At 43.0% G+C, this 19,025-nt stretch overlaps 1 long non-coding RNA gene across 1 annotated transcript; it reads right to left on the bottom strand.

Annotated features, from left to right (window-relative positions):
* Window positions 1-6,751: 6,751 nt before the first annotated feature.
* Window positions 6,752-9,800, bottom strand: LOC109616050. The gene is made up of 4 exons (XR_002197091.2): window positions 9,220-9,800; window positions 7,472-7,655; window positions 7,151-7,183; window positions 6,752-6,969 (listed from the first exon to the last, which is right to left on the bottom strand). It is a non-coding gene; the product is annotated as an uncharacterized LOC109616050 (long non-coding RNA).
* Between the last annotated feature and the right edge of the window lie 9,225 nt (window positions 9,801-19,025).

The following is a 19,025-nucleotide window of genomic DNA, read 5'->3' as shown; positions in this document are numbered from 1 at the left end:
TGTGCATCCCACAAATCTCCATCAACTGCAAGATGCTATCCTATCAATATGGGCCAACATTTCTAAAGAATGCTTTCAGCACCTTGTTGAATCAATGCCACGTAGAATTAAGGCAGTTCTGAAGGCGAAAGGGGGTCAAACACAGTATTAGTATGGTGTTCCTAATAATCTTTTAGGTGAGTGTATATAACAATGTAAAACTAGTAGCAATTTTAAAGAGTGTAGAATGGGAAATATGGACAATATGGTTAGAAGTATTGAATATTATAAATATGAGTGTGATATACCTATGAATGGTACATACAAATAATATTTTAATGTACATTGAATATACATGGAAATACCTCAGAGCAGAACCTTATAAGGCTCTCATACACAATTTAAAATAGTTGAAATAAGCAATTTGCATTACTGGTATCTAGACTGACTTGCTGTAGCTAGTGCATACATTTCCATACTGTTTCATTTCTAAGCCATAACACGCATGCAACCCAACCAACTCCACTGGACATGTACGGGAAATGTTCTCTTCAATCTACTTCCCCCTCGGTCTCTCAATCCCCTCCACCCCAAATGTCTCCCTTTCTCTGTTGATGATTAGCTGTCCTGGAGCAGAGCACAACTGATCCTATTGCCAGGAGCAACAGATCAGAATGGATAGGGCCTTCTGCACTCCTCTCCTGTGTGCATGCTTGTGTGTCATGAGTGTTTGTGTTTGTGTGTGTGTGTGTGCGTGGTTGTAGGGGGTTAATCGAAAGCAGGTCTCTGTCATTAGGCCAGTGGAGGCCCAGCTCATTATTCATACTGTAACATTTACCTCTCTCTTTCTCTTCTTTCTCTCTCTCTGCCCCCTCTCTGTCTATAAATGCTTCAACCTGGTGTTTTCTCTTGTTGCTACAACTTACTTTCTTCGGGGGATAGAACATACTGTATGACTAACTGGGTTTGAACCTAGGTTGTGTGGGGGGCCTAGTTCTGTCCGGCCACAGAAAAAGCACAACAGGGGTGTAACACTGTGCGAGGGGGGTTCAATTCCATCCACAGGGACACAGAGAAAGACAGGATTGAATGTTTATTTTCACCAGCCATCCCACCATTATCCAAATCTTTCTCTCTCAGGAAAGTGTATTATTTAAGGGAGGTGTGATAGAAGCCTGCTATATCCTCTGGGCCCACCCGCTTATCTGCCTATACAGTATCCCTGAATAAGCACACCTGATTCACCTACTCAAGGGCTGCGTGAGTCGTCTCAAGGTGAATCTATTGTGTTTGCTGTGGAGGAGTTACAAGTTCATGCAATTTCATGCTGTTGCAGAATGAAAGATAGACGAACGGAACAATATCCAGTGTTGGCAAATACACATAGTATGCATACTCACAGAACACAGGACCATTCTGACTGTTTGTGACCGCAGAAGTCCCTGAGAAAGTGCTTGAGAAATGTGATTGAGAAATATCGAACATCAATCAAGAAGGCCAGTTACAATAGCAGGGCAGAACGCCACACCACACTGTTGGGTAAGTCAGCAGTTCTGGAAAAGCTCAGTTGTATTCATGAAGTGTGTATGTGTGTGTTTTTCACTTCTATGTCTTCATGTGTACAACATCTCTGGTATTGGTACCATGTCTAACTAATACCAGGTAAAACACTACCGGCCATGGTTTACCAGACCTACTGGCAACTCTGAGGGAGACAGGGAGGGACCAGATGGATTACGATGTCTCTTATTCATCTCCAACCTGTGTTTGTGTGACAAACTGAATATCCCCTGATCACTGATGAGAGACCAACAAACAGCATCATAAATACTGGACATCACTAACTTCACAGTAAACAGCAGGGATGACTTATTTGACCGGAAACATTTTGTACAGTTGTTTGCAGCCATCTTTGTCTAGATAGGGAGTTCTGGTATGTCAGTGGTCAAGTCATTGCTGTGGTTGACACATTATGGCTGATGGAGAGACACAAAGCTCTTCTTTGTGAACAAGTCACTAATTTCCTGTCTGAGAGAGGATAAAGAATGGGTTGAAGTAATTTAGTGTTAGATCATAGGGTTAGATCATAGCTTAGAGTTGTTGTACATATCTGTGTCCGGTTGTTTGTTAATTATGCCATATTCTGGTTAAGAAGATTACTAGATTAGTTTCTGGTTGAGAAGATATAATTACTAGATCAGTTTTGTCTTTGTTAGAACAAGTAGAAGACATTAAAAATATATTTTCTGCCCATATTTACCAGATAAGTATGACTGGGAACACCACATATTTCAGGAATGACTTGATAGAGAGGATTACCTAACCCTTGCACAGAATTGTATAAATCAATGCAGAGACATAATACAGAATCTTGAGGGTTTATGAGCATTTTATAATATGCTTGAACAAATTTAAATTTAATATAGTGGTCAATGATAAGTAATGCAAAATTAGACAAGCATTTTTCATGCAACATGGATGAACTACCCCCCTCTCAATGTCGATCTGTATACATCCCGTGACATTATAAATGAGACAATTCTGGCTACTGCGCTTGCAACTACGCCTTAGTTTAGCTCTCACTGTAGTACAACCATGAATCATTTTAAACTTGTACAACTCTCTAGGGGTTACAATTCAAAGCCCTGTCTCCTTTTTCCTCCTCCAAGTTGTTAATTACTGTCCAGACCTAAAGTCTGATTTAAGACCACCTTAACCAAGTTACTGATAAGTGGGTTAAAGCTAGGTTTACTAACTGCCCCCTGCTAACTTCCACTCCAGACTCTGTGTCCTGAATTACAGTAGGAGGCTAATCTGTCAGGGAGGAAGGCAAATACTTCCCCTTACCTGCAGGCCTCAGCAAGCTTTGTGTGTACATTCATGTGTGTTTGTCTGTGTGTTAGTGTGTGTATCCCCTGCTATTGATTGATGGCATGAGCCCCTAGGTCCAGGGATATTTAGGCATAATAAATATAGCAGATCTAACCTGGTCCAGATGCCTGCTGTGTGTGTGTCCTCCCCAAGGGCCAGACCCATGCAGCTCAGCCCCTATCACAGCCCCACTGCTGAACAGAATTACCTGCAACTACAACCATGTGCTTCGCTGCTGTGATAGATGAGGGACGCGTAGGTATGTGATAGATTTATCACATGTGTATGTGATTGATAAGTGACGTGTGTATGTGATTGATAAGTGATGTGTGTACGTGATTGATAAGTGATGTGTGTGTACGTGATAGATAAGTGATGTGTGTATGTGATAGATAAGTGATGTGTGTATGTGATAGATAAGTGATGTATGTATGTGATAGATAAGTGATGTGTGTATGTGATAGATAAGTGATGTGTGTATGTGATAGATAAGTGATGTGTGTATGTGATAGATAAGTGATGTGTGTGTACGTGATAAGTGATGTGTGTGTACGTGATAAGTGATGTGTGGATATAATAGATAAGTGATGTGTGTGTATGTGATAGATAAGTGATGTGTGTGCGTATGTGATAGATAAGTGATGTGTGCATGTGATAGATAAGTGATGTGTGTATGTGATTGATAAGTGATGTGTGTGCATGTGATAGATAAGTGATGTGTGTGCATGTGATAGATAAGTGATGTGTGTGCATGTGATAGATAAGTGATGTGTGTGCATGTGATAGATAAGTGATGTGTGTATGTGATTGATAAGTGATGTGTGTGCATGTGATAGATAAGTGATGTGTGTGCATGTGATAGATAAGTGATGTGTGTGCATGTGATAGATAAGTGATGTGTGTGCATGTGATAGATAAGTGATGTGTGTGCATGTGATAGATAAGTGATGTGTGTGCATGTGATAGAGAAGTGATGTGTGTGGACACTCCTGGATTGCTGTGCTGTGAAGTTCCTGTTGTGGTCCAATCACAACGAGAGATTCCATCTGAGATCTGTGTTGAAAGACAGAAATGTTCCCTAATTGCTAATACACATCAGCCTGGGGCACATGGGGTAACAACAATGACTCAGCAAGAACAGTTGCCACTTAAGCTCAAGTATGTTTATTTCATGGGGGGAAATGAAATGGTTCTTTACACCTCCTAAAACCATATCATGTTGCAACATTAAAGGTAGGAAACTAAATGGATTTACCTCCATGCGTCTTCTCTTTGTCCCTGACTGCCACTTTATAGCAGCTTCATACAGAAACCTGAGACAGCATGACCTAATAGGGTTATTTCAGTGTATAACCAATGAAAAGTTACACAAACCCCTATATCTCTTATGCACTACTTTTAACTATTACAGCTGGGTGTGTGACAGTTGGTTGGTGCCACCAAGCAATTATTATTATTTTCATTTTTATTATTATTGTTTGATTTTTTTAAAAAATATGAAAAAATATTCAAAGCACACGGTGAGGTCAAAGTAATATGGTATGTTCAACTTTGCCGAAATAGTTTTTTGTCTGAAATGTTTTTAAAATGGAAAATCTTTGTGTGCCCCTTTACATGGAATTAGCCAATGTCAAACCTCAGGACTGTTTCATCTCAGCATCAATAGAAATATCCAGATCCTCAAGGTATACATCAAGACAACAAAATACAGCTATACAAACACACTTTAAACCCACATACATACATAACATATCCTCTGATTATAGATACATAAAGGAAAAGGAAATAGCTATAATAAGACCGGCACAGAAGGCCTTGGTTGTGGGTGTTACATGTGTGTGAAAGATTACATGAAGTGTGTATATATATATATATATATATATATATATATATGTGTGTGTGTGGACCTTCCACTGTGAACTCCCAGGGTGTGTCCCCAATGCCAAAAGTTGACCCTCCAATTCCCGCTGTGCGACGTCATCTCTCTTCCCTCCTTTGTTTCCAGGCTCCGGAGGAACTTTCTAAAATTGTCTTTTTGTTTAAATGTTCATAACAGCCCTGTTTCCTCCAGCATTGGTTTGTGTGTTATTGATACTCTAGAAAGTATGTCCTGAAAACAGGAGCCATAGGGAAATAGACGAGGATGAGGAAGGGTGAGTCCTCCACTCTGATATTATTAATACCTTATTTATAATGTATTTATTTGCGAGGATCCTGTTTCAAAACGTATGCGTGTGGTGGTCTGTCCAGCTGGGATTCACACAAACACACATTTGACATGCTTTGTTTAGAGACAAGGTCAGCCATTACAGGCGCAAATGACCCAAATATTTTGGTCTTACAGATGTGTGGTCTTTCAAGCTCAGATGTATACACATATCTGCTGGGGTATAGTCTGTCAAGAATTGACCTCTGCACAGGGTAATCGTAGACCACTGTTATGGGACTGGTTTACCCTCGAGGGTCATTATGACGTTATGTTTTAGCTAAGAACGATTATGTAATGGTTGCAGCAAGATTGTCAAAGATAATGAAAGTGACCCCTGTGCTGTGATTGAATTGTGGTTATATTATTCAAGAATTAATACTCAGTGAACTAAGTGCATACTTAGAACAAATAAACATTCCATGCGTTGGGTTAATTATACAATGTATCTCGGATGAAAACCTATCTGTTACAAAACTAAAGGTCTACTGATTTGGCTTCACTTATGTTTAGGGGTCTTAGGCTTCATTAACATTAAATAGCAAAAGGCAAAAATAAACAGTAACGAGCACCACATAATTGCAGGTAATGTGGATGTTTTTCCTTGATTGTGTTGTCTATGTGCTAACACTCCACTACTTCCATATATTGGCACAATAGAAGAATTGGTTAGCTTCCAGGTAAATCATTTTCAGTTCCATGCAAAATCCTCAGAGGAAAAAGTTCTTCATGTAAGCCAAAATAATTTATGTTGGATGACAGCATGACAGGAATTGAAAAGTGTTGTTTTCATTCTAGATGGGGGCAGCAAAATAGCATTTTTTTTTTCTTTTCTAGAGTGTAAAAGAGTTGGTTGGTCACAGTTTTGTGAGGTTGCCTTTTAATTAAGAATAACTGAACACATCAGTAGTGCGCACACAATTAAGCGGAAACACACATGCTTTTCTCCTCAATGAAAGGTGCCTGTATTTAGTCAGGTAATAAGAGCTTCCAGTAAACACAAACTAGCAAAACAATGAGAGAGAGTGTAGTTCAGAGAGTGTAGTTCAGAGAGTGTAGTTCAGAGAGTGTGGGTCAGAGAGTGTGTGTCAGAGAGTGTAGTTCAGAGAGTGTAGTTCAGAGAGTGTAGTTCAGAGAGTGTAGTTCAGAGAGTGTAAGTCAGAGAGTGTAGTTCAGAGAGTGTGGGTCACAGAGTGTAGTTCAGAGAGTGTAGTTCAGAGAGTGTGGGTCACAGAGTGTAGTTCAGAGAGTGTGGGTCAGAGAGTGTTGTTCAGAGAGTGTAGGTCAGAGTGCTGATATCCGTCCTCCAAGGATAACCCTGGGGCCCGACAAGAATCTCAGACTGATTACTCAAACACAGAGTATGTGTATGTGCAGGAGCTCAGGCAGATAAACTAATAGAGTATTGTCTCCTCCTCTTCCTGCTCCACGGGAACAAGATCATCAAGAGTCGATAAGGGCTATTTACAGTCTTCCCAGTGAGAGCCGCCGTTCTGAAATAGCTCGTTAGAGTATGCCAGGAGCCGGAGTGGCACCAGACCAGCCGCACACATCTGTCTGTGTTTCAGTTTCCCCCTTCCCACCCTGCTCCCGCTCACCCATCCTCACCCATCCTCACCCATCCTCACACCTCCTCACAGCTTTCTCACTCCTTCCCCTCCTCTTCCTTCTCCCCCGCCTCCCACTTCCCTCACTGCCATTAATGGATCAACTCTCTCGCGACATCCTCATAGGAGAGAAGAACTCCGTAGTATTCATGGCCATTGTAGTCCGGGCCAGTTCTGGCATGTCTGCTGGACCAGTGGTCCTTTGGCAAATCAGGGCTTACTTAACTTGGAACTATGAACTCAGCTGGAGATCCTCTCTGGTGCCCCATTCTGTCCTGCTGGTGGTTCTTCCTGCTGTCACATCTCCTGCCAACACAAACACATACACACACACAGGGAGAACAAGAGAATCATGAATAATTGGGATTATTTATATTATACGTGTCTTATTTTCCACTTGCTTTTGCAATGTAAACAAATGTTTCCCTTGTAAATAAAGCCCCTTTGAAATGCATTTGAGAGAGAGGGAGATAGCTGTCATGTGTACCTGGCCTGGGAACAGAGCTGTACTAACGATAACCTGCAGATAAACAGCATCTGTTAGGAAGATTGGGCCCAGTACACCCATACACCCATACACACACACACACACACACACACAGAACAGTCATAAACAGAGAATGTTTGGTCTTTGATCATTTTGAACAAACAACAGTCTGACTAATGAATAAACAACATGCTGCAACCTCTCTTTCTCGCTTTTTTCACGCTTTCTTTTTTTTCTTCCATTCTTTTTGAAATGTTCCCTGTTTTTTTCAACCTGTTGGTCTGCTAGTCATTACTGTAAGAGGGCGAAAACAGCAATTACCTCTCTGGCAGTCCTAGCACACACACGTTGTAACGCACGCATGTTTGCATGTGTGTGTGTGGCAGTGTGGAGAGGTTAGCAGACTGACGTCAGCATCTGTAGTGTCTGACCCGGAGGATGTCCTGTGGGCAGGGTACCGTACCTGGAGACCAGGGTGGAGTGGGAGGGCATCAGGTCAATGAGGCTGAAACACAGAGAAATAGAGAGAGAGAGGGACAGAGAGGGGAAACAATATTTCAGTATGGCTGACACCTGTGATGTGACAGTGTGAGACAGGGAAAGTAGAGAGGGAGGAAATGGAAGATGGGAGGTGGGAAACTAACAGGGAAAAAGTAAGAACAGGATCAAACTGAAAGAGCGAAGGATCATGGTGACTCAGCAATAATCCATAAAACACACGGAACTCTCTACTGTGCATGAGTGCATGTGTGCATGTGTGCATGTGTGCATGAGTGTGCGCCTGTGTGCTGGCGCAAGCTGGTCTGTTAGTCCACTCAGCGCAGTGTATCCCCCAGCATGCTTTGCAGTGTGCCAAGATCAACAGCGGAGGCTTTGGAGCTGGAGAGGCTATTTCCTGCCCCCCTACAACCCCCCAGCAACGCGAATGTGTGTGTGTTTATGTGTGTGTACATCTGTGTAAGTATGTGTGTCTGTTTGTCTGTGTGACAGAAAGAGTGTTGGGTAATGCAGAATGGAGAGACTGTGGTCAGAGACATATTGTGAATCCTTTAGCATTTACTTAGGAATTTTACTGCAAATAAAAGTTGACCTAAAATGACACTCTTAGTGAAAGATAAATAGAGGCTAAACATATTACTTTTTATTTCTCTATTAAGAAAATGTATCCTATATTTGTTTTTGAAAAAGTATGTCAACCTCTAAATGAATAAGCTCTGTAAAATGTAATAAAGTATTTGGTCCCGTTTTGTTTACATGCAATGACAACATGAAGTTTGTAACTTTACAAAGTCTTTGGATGCATTTTCATTTCTTCTCTGTCCTTTGGGTAAAGTTTGGCCTAACTGGAACTGAAGGGTGAAAAATGTGCCATTCTGGAATCACTGGTCGTTTGAAAGGAAGATATTTCTAAACATTTTGTAGAGTTACACGCTTGGTGATGTCATTGCATGCAAAAAACATTATACTTTTGACATTTTAATACACTTTATTGAGCAGATTAATCTAGAGGTTCACATAATTCTTCCAACAAAAAAACTCAATGTTTATTAATTTGCCAAATGAAAACCTTTTAGTGGCTATTTGTTTAACCAAGTTCACTTTATCTATGAACAGGATGTATGAGCTGGCTAGCTAGATGATGACCGGATCACATTAGGTCAAATGCATGCAGAAATACAGAAAATGCTTTAAGGGTTCACTAAAGCTCTGTGACCACAGAATGTTTTGGGCCATTTTAGTTCACTGGTCAGAAGTGTGTTTGTGATTATGCACGTGTGTGTGTGTATGTGCGCGCGTGTGTGCGCGCCTGTGCGTTTGTGTGCCTATGCAAGGGAGACTGCAGGGATGTTTGTATTGAAGGACGAGCCAGGAGTAGACAGCTGGTTTGAGTTGAAGACAATAAGAGAGATTCAACCTGCATGTGGTTTTCATTAAGCCCCCCCATCTCCCCCCTCCACACTAAAGGCTGAGTTATCTGTCCCTCTTTGCTCTCTGTCTCTCCCACCCTCCTGCCTCCCTCCCTCTCTGTCTCTCCCACCCTCCCCCTCTGGATCCCTTCATTTCCTCACCGGTCAGAAATGGCCGTGTCCATGACGATAGGTGATGTCAACGGGTCGGGGGTGGTGATGATGTAAACCCAGGAGAGAGCCAAGCGTCTATGACACCCATCATTCTGCCCACCTGCTGTGATGGAGGATTCATGTCAAGTGTATGATGATGTCATGTTGACATTACTAGTGGTCATGCTGTCCTGAAGGTCCTCCTCTTCTTCATCCTCCCCTTTCCCTATCTTCTTTCTCCTTGTCCTTGTCTTCTGAGTGACCTGGGTGTATTCTGGAAGAAAACCAAATAAATAAATATAACTTGTTAAAACATTTTTTTTTGCATTTTGGTATCAGTTAAACAGTCGAGGTTGGTCGGCGTGCTTGTGGACATTGACTGGTTTATCTGTGGTGGATGTTTTCCTGTGTGTAGTCATTGAATGGTTCATCGGCGGCTGAGGTTGGTTGATCTGTGTGTGGTCATTGAGTGGCTCCTCTGCGGTTAAGGTTGGTTGATCTGTGTGCGGTCATCGAGTGGTTCCTCATCTATGGTCATCGTCTCATACAGGAAGAAGGTGAAATTGAGGTTTCTGGAAACGCTTGTTAAAAATGCCTGCAGCGTGATGAGAAATCATGAGGTCAGCAGATGAGTCAGAGTACTGAGAAGATGGAGAGAGAGACAGAATGAGAGACTCTAGAAACAGAGAGTGAGAGACAAAGAAATAGAGTGAGAAAGAGATGTAGAGGTACAGAAGGAATCTGATTCTTGCGTGTACAGATGAAATGCCATTCAATGCACCTCCTCCTGCTCCCTCTGGGGATTGGGAATGAATTTGCAGTAGAATTGTGTTGTGTTTGGCTCCAACAACCACTGTTTGAAATGCTCTCAATTCAATTGCACTTGTAGGTCAGATTCTTAGAGTCATGGTAAAAGCAGACGCACGCATGCATGCTCGCACACACATACTACAGACGCATGCACGTACACATGCATGTAGGTCCTTACTGGACAGAGTATAAATAAAACAAACATGGACATTAGCCCATCTGTGTTCAATTAGCCACTACAGTAAACTCATTACTGTAGGACACGGGTGTAGGGGAGATGGGGAGTGTGGAGTGGAGGGGAGAAGAGAGGAGGTGAGTGGAAGGGGAGAAGAGAGGAGGTGAGTGGAGGGGAGAGTTTTGTGTTCCTGTCAGTATAAATGGTGGTTTGAGAGCAGATCACATGTGGATCTAATTCCATTGACAAATATTTCCCAATCATGTTTTCCATCATGCTGCTTTGAGTTAAATACACAGAGTGACATCAAAGGGCTGATGACTGTTCGTAATTAGCTCCCACAGCCGCAAAGTCATAATTATGGCTAAACCACAATTATATTTCTTCAATTTATATTCATAACCCTTACTTTAACCACACTGCTAACCTGATGCCTAACTTCATCCTTCCTTAACCACACAGCTAACCTTATGCTCAACCTCATCCTTACCTTAACCACACTGCTAATCTGATACCTAACCTCATCCTTCCTTAACCACACAGCTAACCTTATGCTCAACCTCATCCCCACCTTAACCACACTGCTAACCTTATGCCTAACCTCATCCTTTCCTTAACCACACAGCTAACCTTATGCCTAACCTCATCCTTCCTTAACCTTAATTTAATGTTATGCTTAACCTTAAGATCAAAATGGTCATTTGTATTATCAGTGTTCATGTTAATTTAGATTTTGTTGCTGTAGAGTTCAGTGAAAACTCTGATGACCGTCGTACCGACTGAACACATGGTTTTATAGAGTCACTTGCACAGTGCTTTTTACCTCCCTATCTCTCTCCCTCTCTATATTCTCTTTTGATTCTCCCTCCATACTTACTTCAAATGTCTGGATGTTTGTGGATCTGTCTGTCTGTTTGTGGATCTGTCTGTCTGTTTGTGGATCTGTCTGTCTGTTTGTGGATCTGTCTGGATGTTTATGAATCTGTCTGGATGTTTATGAATCTGTCTGGATGTTTGTGGATCTGTCTGGATGTTTTAGAATCTGTCTGGATGTTTTTGAATCTGTCTGGATGTTTGCGGGTCTGTCTGGATATTTGTGGATCTATCTGGATGTTTGTGGGTCTGTCTGGATGTATGTGGATCTGTCTGGATGTTTTTGGATCTGTCTGGATGTTTGTGGGTCTGTCTGAACGTTTGTGGATCTATCTGGACGTTTGTGGATCTGTCTGGATGTTTGTGGATCTGTCTGTCTGTTTGTGGATCTGTCTGGATTTTTGTGGGTCTGTCTGGATGTATGTGGATCTGTCTGGATGTTTTTGGATCTGTCTGGATGTTTGTGGATCTGTGTGGATGTTTGTGGATCTGTCTGTCTGTTTGTGGATCTGTCTGGATGTTTGTGGATCTGTCTGGATGTTTGTGGATCTGTCTGGATGTTTGTGGATCTGTTTGTGTGTGTGTATGACTAGTTTTGTGTGTATGTCTGTGTCTTAGTGTCCCTGTATATTTGTGTATCTGTCTGTGTCTTTGTGTCCCTGTATATTTGGGTATCTGTCTGTGTCTTTGTGTCCCTGTATATTTGTGTTTCTGTCTGTGTCTTTGTGTCCCTGTATAATTGTGTATCTGTCTGTGTCTTTGTGTCCCTGTATATTTGTGTATCTCTCTGTTGTTTTGTGTCCATGTGTATTTGTGTATCTGTCAGTTGTTTTGCGTCCTTGTGTATTTGTGGATCTGTCTGTGATTTTGTGAATATGTCTCGGTTTTTGTGTCCCTGTATATTTGTGGATCTGTCTGAGGGTTTGTGTACAACATGTCATGTGTGGGAAAAGATATGTCTTTGTTCCTGGGAATACAGCATGAAAAATCATACGATGTGTGTGTGTGTTTGTGTGTGCTATGACCCTATTGGGTGAACATTATTTCACTGTGAAGTTCACCTATAAAAACCCCATGGCTGGTGTGCTTAGGGATCCCACAGAATGCTGCCAGCAGTTAAATCCCCAAATTAAATTCCAGTGGAACAATTCTCAACCTAAATCCCCTGCTCTCTATTTAACAGGGTAACACGCATACAGTAGGAGAAGAGTGAAGTAGCATTCCAGATACCTGGGGACTGTTTAAATATCACTACCATACGTGCTAACTACTTTACCTTCTGTCTCCCACACCATTTCTGTCTGTACTCTAATGACCAAAATGGGGGCAAAGGAGGTTGTTTTTCTGGTTCTCGGTTAGAAAATACACATTTTTAGGCTTGTGATTAAAGATAGGTTAGAATTAGGGTTAGCTTAAGGTTAATACATTTTTGGTCCTCACTGTTACAGTAATTCACAAAGTGTGTTTGTGTGTGTGATATCAATGTCACCCTAGAATGTCTATGCTGTGAGAAAATGTATTAGCCTTTTGAGCTGAAGCAAGTAGCTCTGTAAAACCCATGTGCTAATGTCTCAGATTAACTGTATGTTATTCTGTAGCTCCACTATATCCACTTCATCCCTCTCTCTCCCATCCCCATTTCATCCCTCTCTATCCCTACTTCATTCCTCTATCTGCGGGGGGTGCATGTGGGGAGTGTGTGAGTGTGTGTGTGCATGTGTGGGGGGGGGGGGGGGGGCATCACAGAACTTTCCTGACTTTTCTACCTGGTCTGAGGGACAAATGGGTCTCTTCCCCTGTTCTTTCTTACCCCCTTCTCTCTCCCTCTCTCTACCTCCCTTTCTGTCCCTTCTCTATCTCCCTCTCTCACTCCCTACTTCTATCCTTACATCTCTCTCTCCCTGTAATTCAATAAGCTTTAATGGCAACAATAAAACAATGTTCATTTTAACAAAGCCAAGTGATAAACTCAATTATGAAAATGAAAGTGGCAGCTTTAAAAATAGTGCACACACGGCACGACTGAAAAGGATGGAAGCCTATGCACTGACAAATGTGAGTTGTTCTAAAAAAGAAGCATCTGATAAATAGGATACCATCTCTTTCTCTCCCACTCTGTTTCTCCCTTTGCCTCTTTCTCTGTTGCTGTTCTACTAGAGTGGGTTTGTATACGTGGAACCCAGTTCCAGAGTTCCAGATGGAGTTCCTGTGCTTGTCAGGGATCAGTGAAAGGACGGCTGAATCAAGCAGAGAGTTCTGAGACAGAACAATCATAACTCGGGAACGAAAAGCACAAAATCTTTCCAGGGACGGCAAGAGAGAGGGAAAACAAGGAGAGAGAGCAGCGAGGAGGAGAAAGAGAGAGATGAGTTAGGCCTATATCATCTGTCATGTGGCTAATCAGTCATGTTTGACTACCACTGTTTTACAGTTGTTCACGTCACAGTTCATATTCATACATTCTGGACGGTAGTAAAAGGGTTTGTTTTACAACATAAAATCTATTATTTTCCTGTTGAACTATGTCTGAGGTTATTGCTAAAAGAAAGATATTCCAATGGGAGAATAACATCAAATACCTCCAGAGAAATAAAGAGTATTTGAGACTAATCACCAGCTAATCATCCAACTACAGTTGGATCAGAGTAACGTGAACCGCTAATGGACTGTTAGCCAGTTAACTTCTTATTAGTGTAAGTGTCCCGTGAGTCAGCAGTTCTGGAGGATGACTGAAACCTGTTAGTCTGCAGCTCTAGAGGATGACTGAAACTTGTTAGTCTTCAGCTCTAGAGGACAACATAAACCTGTTAGTCTGGAACTCTAGAGGATGAATGAAACCTGTTAGTTTGGAGCTCTAGGGGACAACTGAAACCTGTTAGTCTGGAGCTCTAGAGGACGACTGAAACCTGTTAGTCTGGAGCTCTAGAGGATGACTGAAACCTGTTAGTCTTCAGCTCTAGAGGACAACAGAAACCTGTTAGTCTGGAGCTCTAGAGGATGAATGAAACCTGTTAGTTTGGAGCTCTAGGGGACAACTGAAACCTGTTAGTTTGCAGCTCTAGAAGACGACTGAAACCTGTAAGTCTGCATCTCAAGAGGACGACTAAAACCTGTTAGTCTGCAGCTCTAGAGGATGACTGAAACCTGTTTGCAGCTCTAGAGGACGACTGAAACCTGTTAGTCTGGAGCTCTAGAGGATGACTGAAACCTGTTAATTTGCAGCTCTAGAGGACAACTTAAACCTGTTAGTTTGCAGCTCTAGAGGACGACTGAAACCTCTAAGTCTGCAGCTCTAGAGGACGACTGAAACTTGTTAGTCTGCAGCTCTAGAGGATGACCAAAACTTGTTAGTCTTCAGCTCTAGAGGACAACAGAAACCTGTTAGTCTGGAGCTCTAGAGGATGAATGAAACCTGTTAGTTTGGAGCTCTAGGGGACAACTGAAACCTGTTAGTCTGGAGCTCTAGAGGATGACTGAAACCTGTTAGTCTTCAGCTCTAGAGGACAACAGAAAGCTGTTAGTCTGGAGCTCTAGAGGATGAATTAAACCTGTTAGTTTGGAGCTCTAGGGGACAACTGAAACCTGTTAGTTTGCAGCTCTAGAGGACGACTGAAACCTGTAAGTCTGCATCTCAAGAGGACGACTAAAACCTGTTAGTCTGCAGCTCTAGAGGATGACTGAAACCTGTTTGCAGCTCTAGAGGACGACTGAAAACCTGTTAGTCTGGAGCTCTAGAGGATGACTGAAACCTGTTAATTTGCAGCTCTAGAGGACAACTGAAACCTGTTAGTTTGCAGCTCTAGAGGACGACTGAAACCTCTAAGTCTGCAGCTCTAGAGGACGACTGAAACTTGTTAGTCTGCAGCTCTAGAGGATGACCAAAACTTGTTAGTCCTTCAGCTCTAGAGGACAACAGAAACCTGTTAGTCTGGAGCTCTAGAGGATGAATGAAACCTGTTAGTTTGGAGCTCTAGGGGACAACTGAAACCTGTTAGTCTGGAGCTCTAGAGGATGACTGAAACCTGTTAGCTTCAGCTCTAGAGGACAACAGAAAGCTGTTAGTCTGGAGCTCTAGAGGATGAATTAAACCTGTTAGTTTGGAGCTCTAGGGGACAACTGAAACCTGTTAGTTTGCAGCTCTAGAGGACGACCTGAAACCTGTAAGTCTGCATCTCAAGAGGACGACTAAAACCTGTTAGTCTGCAGCTCTAGAGGATGACTGAAACCTGTTTGCAGCTCTAGAGGACGACTGAAACCTGTTAGTCTGGAGCTCTAGAGGATGACTGAAACCTGTTAATTTGCAGCTCTAGAGGACAACTGAAACCTGTTAGTTTGCAGCTCTAGAGGACGACTGAAACCTCTAAGTCTGCAGCTCTAGAGGACGACTGAAACTTGTTAGTCTGCAGCTCTAGAGGATGACCAAAACTTGTTAGTCTTCAGCTCTAGAGGACAACAGAAACCTGTTAGTCTGGAGCTCTAGAGGATGAATGAAACCTGTTAGTTTGGAGCTCTAGGGGACAACTGAAACCTGTTAGTCTGGAGCTCTAGAGGATGACTGAAACCTGTTAGTCTTCAGCTCTAGAGGACAACAGAAAGCTGTTAGTCTGGAGCTCTAGAGGATGAATTAAACCTGTTAGTTTGGAGCTCTAGGGGACAACTGAAACCTGTTAGTTTGCAGCTCTAGAAGACGACTGAAACCTGTAAGTCTGCATCTCAAGAGGACGACTAAAACCTGTTAGTCTGCAGCTCTAGAGGATGACTGAAACCTGTTTGCAGCTCTAGAGGACGACTGAAACCTGTTAGTCTGGAGCTCTAGAGGATGACTGAAACCTGTTAATTTGCAGCTCTAGAGGACAACTGAAACCTGTTAGTTTGCAGCTCTAGAGGACGACTGAAACCTCTAAGTCTGCAGCTCTAGAGGACGACTGAAACTTGTTAGTCTGCAGCTCTAGAGGATGACCAAAACTTGTTAGTCTGCAGCTATAGAGGACGACAGAAAACTGTAAGTCTGCAGCTCTAGAGGATGACTGAAACCTGTTAGTCTGTATCTCTATGGGATGATTGAAACCTGTTGGTCTGCAGGTATGAATGCAGTCGGTAGCCCTATTAGTCTGCAGGTGTGAAAGATGTTTGAAGCACTGTTAGTATGCAGGTCTGGTTATGTCTAGTGTACCTAAACTATTTTGTGTCTGATTGGCTGTTGCAGACAAGTGTTTGAGATTAAATACCTAAACCCCAAGGTGTTGCCTATATCATGCACCGATTACATATTTTAGTCTATTATATGTTGGCACTTCCCAAAGTGTGAAATTGTTCCAGCTCTAGATAATTCAACTCTGTGTGGTAAACGAGAATGTCTGACTGAAAGGTTTGAGCCGCTTTGCACCACTGCTCATTATAGCAATGTTAACAGTATAATTACATAATCACGTCATTGTTTTTGCAAGACAGTGTACTCTGTGGTATCTAGACAGTCGTTTAATGTGAGAGGCTTCGGAATGTTAGGATTTTGAAAGTTGTGCAAAGTACACCTAGCATTAGTCAGCATGTCTGAGGGATGTTTGGAGCCCAGTTAGTCTGGTCTGGAAGCAGGTTGGAGCCCTGTTAGTCTGGTCTGGAAGCAGGTTGGAGCCCTGTTAGTCTGGTCTGGAAGCAGGTTGGAGCCCTGTTAGTCTGGTCTGGAAGCAGGTTGGAGCCCTATTAGTCTGGTCTGGAAGCAGGTTGGAGCCCTGTTAGTCTGGTCTGGAAGCAGGTTGGAGCCCTGTTAGTCTGGTCTGGAGCAGGTTGGAGCCCAGTTAGTCTGGTCTGGAAGCAGGTTGGAGCCCAGTTAGTCTGGTCTGGAAGCAGGTTGGAGCCCTGTTAGTCTGGTCTGGAAGCAGGTTGGAGCCCTGTTAGTCTGGTCTGGAAGCAGGTTGGAGCCCAGTTAGTCTGGTCTGGAAGCAGGTTGGAGCCCTGTTAGTCTGGTCTGGAAGCAGGTTGGAGCCCAGTTAGTCTGGTCTGGAAGCAGTTTGGAGCCCTATTAGTCTGCATATCTAGAGATTGTTCGGAGCCCTGTTAGTCCTCAAGTCTAGAGTCTCTTTGGAACATTGTTAGTCTGCAGGTCTAGAGACTGCTTGGAGCCAATTAGTCTGCAGGTTGTGAGTCTGTTTGTTGCCCCGTTAGTCTGCCAGTCTGGAGTCTGTTTTGGAACCCATTTAGTCTGCAGGTCTGAAGGCAGTTTGTGGCCCTGTTACTCTGATCTGGAGGCGGTTGGAGCCCTGTAAGCCTGCAAATCTGGTGAGTGTTTGGAGCCCTGTTAGTCTGCAGGTCTAGAGTCAGTTAGGAGCCATGTTAGTCTGCAGGTCAGGAGTCTGTTAGGAGCAGTGTTAGTGTGGAGACTGCTTGGAGCCATGTTAGTCTGCAGGTCTAGAGTCTGTTAGGAGCAGTGTTAGTGTGGAGACTGCTTGGAGCCATGTTAGTCTGCAGGTCTAGAGTCTGTTAGGAGCCATGTTAGTCTGCAGGTCTGGAGTCTGTTAGTAGCAGTGTTAGTGCGGAGACTGCTTGGAGCCCTGTTTGTCTGCAGGTTGGAAATCAGTTTGGAGCACTGTTAATCTGCAGGTCTTGAGATGGCCTGGAGCCCTGTTAGTGTGCAGGTTTGAGAGACTATAATGTACTGTATATGGAGCCGTGTGTGTTGAACTTATTCTGTACTGCCGTGGAGATCACCTCTGAGCCGTGACCGAGCTGTGATCTGTGTGACTGAGCTATGATCTGTGTGACTGAGCCATGATCTGTGTGACTGAGCTGTGATCTGTGTGACTGAGCCATGATCTGTGTGACTGAGCCGACTGACAAACACACATTTTCCATCCTGATAGCCTGAACAGTGGGAACATCCTGCCTCCAGCCGACTCACACTCTCAGAAAACAAATACTTTAAAAGGTTACTTTGGCGGTCCCTGTAGGAGATCCCTTTTTTGGTTCCAGGGAGAACATTATTTGGAACCAAAATGTTTGCTCCCTGGAACCAAAATGTTTTACCTGGAATCAATGTTTTTGTCCAGGATGTCCTTTTAACAGATGAACCATGCCTTCTGCATGCTGACTGACTCCATGCACATTTACACCACAGCTGCAGGTTTACCAATCACAACACAAACATGTTACTGCATCAAGCTAGTCCCCTTGTTCTCTGGCTGCCTGACGAAAATAAAAAAGACTGAAATAAACTCCACCTCAATGCCCCACAGCCCATCTAATGGGTGTAATATATATTTATCAGAACCTTGAAACATATCTTTGACGTTGGTGTGTTGATGGAGTGTAAGTCACAGCCTCCTATGGGACGCCATTATTCTGAAATACTGCAGGGTCTAGACTTTAGGCAGAGAGAAGGGAGAACAGATGGGGAGGAGAGAGAGGAAAATAGAGACAGATTTTGAACAGAAAGAGAGAATGCGGGGGCGAATAAAGAGTGAGATATGGTGTAATTAGTGAGATGTTCTCTGGTTTTGTTTTCGTGGTTCTGCCTTTTGTCATTGGCCGGGACAGGAGGCAGAGAAAAATGTTTCGCAAGGTCTCTAAATGCTTGTGTTTGTGTCTCTCTGTGTGTGCATGTGCGTCTTAGAGTTCTCTGTGGGGGATAAAGCCTTGCCGCGTTCTTATTGGTTAGCTGGGACAAGCGTGTTCTTTTTGGCCTCTGGTTTGTTATACTGTCTAAATAGGTTAAAATTCGGCTAAGATCACGCACATGCAAACACACACATCGCTGTTCTCAGTTTGGAGTTCTGTTCCGGCTCAGTTCAGGGTCTTCAGAGGCAACAGAGAGTACAGCATCAGATGATGATTAGCAGCAGAGCCACATTGTACACTGTATCTTACTGGGATTACCATCTAGCATAAAGCTGCTGTCCATACTTCATCAGAGACATAGCGATCCCTTCTTTTCAGATGGAAGTCAACTGAAAAGAATCAGTCG

This window comes from Esox lucius, chromosome 8 (genome assembly GCF_011004845.1).
Source record: "Esox lucius isolate fEsoLuc1 chromosome 8, fEsoLuc1.pri, whole genome shotgun sequence".
In the NCBI taxonomy this organism is placed as follows: Eukaryota; Metazoa; Chordata; class Actinopteri; order Esociformes; family Esocidae; genus Esox; species Esox lucius.
The sequence above is the reverse complement of the archived record's forward strand: the minus strand, read 5'-3'. Positions and strand labels throughout refer to the sequence as shown.